A 4,671-nucleotide genomic window follows, 5' to 3' on the forward strand; every position below is an offset into this window, starting at 1 on the left:
TTAGAAAAACTGTAGCTAAATAGCTATTTAGCTTAATTTGGAAAATAACACCATTGTTCCGACGCATAGACTAGGCTTTTTAATATTTATTTTAACTAGCCTACTTTTTTGTTCATAATGGGGAAATATACCTAACTTTAAGTTTTCAGCTTATTTTATTTATTTATTTTAATTTACGGTATACAAAAAGGTTAGCTGAGGTTTCCAGAAACGCATAAGGGACTGCACTTGGGATGGTGATAAATACATTTAGCCTACTTTACATATTTCATAATGCTATTTAAATATCTTATTTGATCTATTATTAGAATTTTACGAATGATTATAAATTGATTTATACATTTTACTTAATCTTAATATTGTTAAATTATGCATATTGCCTTAAATAAATATATAGGTATAGGCCTATATAAGTAAATAAATATATACATTTCAATGAAATTATAAAGTAGTACAGCAACCTTTTACTTTTATCAAACAAAGCAGTTTTACAATCCAGTAAAACATGCATTGTCTTTTAATAATATTTACACTCTTGTCGTAAATTTTATTATTATTATTATTATTATTACGTTACTTATTGGGTGGAATGAATACGCTATATTATAACACCACTGGCAGGACAAGCCTGTGTTTGCAGGTCTCAATCTAAATCTTTCGACCAAGAGATGAATCATTTCACGGCGGCATTCAGCGCGTGTGATGATGACCGTGCACATAACTGCAAAGAATCCTATGACCTAAATAAAAATTTAATAAAATTAAAGATATCACTTTGTCACACTTATTAAAAGCTATGTCCTCTCTAAATTCAAGATAATTGATCACAAATATGCCTTAACTGGGTGTTAAACATTATCAAGTTAAAATATCTTGTAGAACCTAGAAAAACGCTGACATGGTAATACTCGCGTAATATTAAAAAACGAGCCTTTTATAGCGTAATTTATTCTGCTACTTTTAATAATTATTTCGTTCGGTTGACACGCTTGGTTTTATCCAAAATCCACTGATAACGCAAACAACGGCGCTTTCCACACTCCCGACAGCAACTGTATTATAGACACGTATAGTGAGCATGAGGCCGATTTTTGCATGCGAGTTTGCAAAGTTCGGCACCAAAATGATTTTGCGACCACCTGAAGGTCTGTATTTCAAACAGGAAAGGCGTCATCTGATACCACCCTCACTCTAAAGAGTGTGTAAGAGCTCACACATGGAGAAGCCCTCTTCTCTCTGCCAGAAAACCTAACCACCTGCCAGGCTAGCCATATCTAAGGGTCACTTACAATGCTTGGGGTTTGATGGTGCCACTCCCAGAAATAATGCAAATAAATAGGGGTGCTCTTAATTAGGAGGGGGAGGGGTTTATTAAGGCTCTGAAATGACCTTCTATTTGGACCCCTTGCTGAGGGGAAAATGTGAGAAATTCTGTGTGGTTTGTTGAAATTTTGTCTGCACATTAAAAATAAAGCACATGAAAGTGCAGAAGATGGTGTAAGTTATGGCCTAATTTCACTCAGTTAAGTACTTGCAATAATGCAAAATCAAATTAATTAAAGCTGAACTCAAAACATTAAAGGGGTCCTATTATGCTCTTTTACAAAGTCTTGATTTTGTTTTGGGGGAACAGGCTCTCATACTAGGTTGTTCAAAAAACACATTATTTTTCACATATTTTACATTATTACAACTCTCTCCCCAGTCTGGTATGAAAGGCTGGAATAGTTCCTGTATCAAATGAAGGCCCACCTTTTGAAATACAAAATGTGCTGTGATTGGTTAGCTGGGCCAGTGTGTGTTGTGATTGGCAACACTCGGCGCCTGTTTGGGAAATGTCATGGCCCTTACCATAGCCGCCTGGTGCAAGCTTCATTGTAAATATAGCTAAATCAGCCTTTCTCTGACATAGTGATAACACTCGTTGCCTTCTCTAGTGTAGCTCAACCAACGCTATCTCATGACCAATTTGTACATATTTTACGAGGTGGCTAAGTCGTGCTAGATTAGTCACTCTCTGACATAGTGATAATTGTCTAAACCCCAGTGTCGGTTTTATACGATTAGGTGTGTCATTCATAAAATTTATACGAATTGTGCAACTCCTAAAATACATACGATTTGGCAAAAATCGTATGAATTTGTACGAGTGTGGTCATACGAATTCGTATGAATTAGCTATGCCTACCTCATAAAATATGTACGAATTGCCATGAGATCGGGATGGCTCAACCAGGTCTCATCCTATTTGTCGATATTTGTGATATAACAAACCCCGGAAAATATGCGTTGTAGTCCTAACGAGTCATTCGTTGTAGTTTTTGAAAAGTGATTTCTGTTAAAGGGGTCCTATTATGCTTTTTTACAAGGTCTTGATTTTGTATTGGGGGTGTACTGAACACTAGAACTGTTCGAAAAACATATATTTTCGACGTATTTTACATTATTACAACACCTCTCTCCCCAGTCTGGCATGAACAGTTGGAATAGTTCCTGCATCAAACGTAGGCCCGCCTTCTGAAATACGAAATGCGCTGTGATTGGTAAGCTGCATTGTAGTCCAAACTAATCGTTCATTGTAGTTTTTGAAAAGTGATTTCTGTTAAATAAAATATCTCCTTTTGAATAAGACTTTGAGCTTTGTAACTTTGAAGATCTTTTTTATGCTCAAACAGCAACATTACAGACTAACTAAAGTTGAAAAAGTGAAAAAGCATAATAGCACCCCTTTAAATAAAATATATCTTTCTGAATTGTACTTTGAGCTTTGTAACTTTGTAGATCTTTTTATGCTCAAACAGCAACATTGCAGACTAACTAAAATTGAAAAAGTAAAAAAAATCATAATAGCACCCCTTTAAAAATATAAAGATATTTGAAACATTTACACACCACAGCAAACATTCTCCAGTTTGAGTCTTTATTACTTATTTATTCATTTTATCATTATTGTTTATTATTTTGCAGGCATGCAGGCATTTGGACTTGTAAATCTTTAAAATACGTATGTTTCAAACAGCAATTATTAATACACATGTGTTAACTTAATATATAAAGACTAAATTACATAAAAGTATTGATAGGACTTTTTATTACAGTCCTGTTGCGCATGTACATCCTATGTACTTGTTACAGTAATTACAATAACTGGGTTATAACTAGTTACTAACCCTGAACCTCTAAATCTAACGTAACCTTATATTATCTGGTACTTTCTTATAAGTACACTTTGAGTACAGGTAAGTGCACATACTGTAAAATAAAGTGCAACCAAAATATCCATAATGTCACCTATAATTTGTATGGAAGGACTCCTGCATGTCTTTGAAATGATAAAAAAATATACAATAAGTAATATATAATATATAACATGTAAATGACAGGGATCTTATTAATCTGAGCTTTGTCAAATTGGAAAATACAGATGTTAGTGTTTTTCTTCATTATGAAGGTACATTCTTAAATCATATTAATGGTTTTGTACAGGCCACATGAGACTTTCAGACCACTGACATGTTTGTCATTGTCTATTGCCTCTCTTTGTTTCTCTCTTATGTACTATGACCTGAATAAATCTCTGGTGAAAGTCAGAGGTCAGTACAAGCGTGTCAGCTGGGTTTGTGTGCATACGCCTTTGCAGTCACTTAAGTAATTAAAATGATAATAAACGGTTTGACCACAGCCACTTCTTCCAGCTACTGCGATTGAGCTGCTCAAATCATGCCAGATGCATTGAGCTTGCAAAGTCAAATTTGGTTTGAAAGGCCTCTTCACTTTAGTGTGAAGGATTATTCAGTGAGTGTTTATTTTCCCTATAATGTGCTCCTGGGCAGTTAAATACAACGTAGTCTATTAGAAACTAAAACAAACCAATAGGTTTTATATGACTCTGAAGGGTTTTACTAACCCTATTCAGATCTGCTCTTGCTGGAAGTTGAAAAGATTATCTCACGGTTTTCCAATGTTTTCTGTGGGTAACAACTGGCATGAATTACCTGCTGGCATCAGTCTGCGGATTCAGTCTGTTATTCTGAGATTCAGCAAAAGTGGAAACTTGGAAATGTACTTCCTCTGTAACCTTTTTGCAGTCATAGTCTGTCTATCTAATATCAAGCCTTATCCTTTTGTACCTTACAGTACTGTCCCAGTGATAGATTTTAACCTTTTTTTCTGAAAGTGAATGTATATACAATTACATAGATAGATATAGAATACAGAATACACACACACACACACACACACACACACACACACACACACACACACACACACACATATATAGATAACAGATAGACAGATAGATAGATAGATAGATAGATAGATAGATAGATAGATAGATAGTGGCAGCAGCCAGCAGCTCATCATGTGTTGCCCCTGGTTACATACACAAACCATCTGAGGAGCAATCACCAAGCCCAGCTGATCAGTAAATTTCCAAGAAAAGGATTTAAACCCCAGTGGAAACATGTATATGTACAGCGCTGTTTAAAGTTTGAATCTGATTGGTTGACAAACGTTCTAAGGTGTGCAATTATTTTCAGGGAAACTCCTGGCTAAAGTAGTTCCAGGCAGGTCTTGACCACATTACATGCCCATATCACTTCGCCAAATGATTTCAGCTATTTCAAAGGTTCTCACAGCCTACAACGGCAAAAGAACCAAAACCCACAA

The sequence above is a fragment of the Cyprinus carpio genome, chromosome A18 (genome assembly GCF_018340385.1).
Source record: "Cyprinus carpio isolate SPL01 chromosome A18, ASM1834038v1, whole genome shotgun sequence".
Classification (NCBI taxonomy): Eukaryota; Metazoa; Chordata; class Actinopteri; order Cypriniformes; family Cyprinidae; genus Cyprinus; species Cyprinus carpio.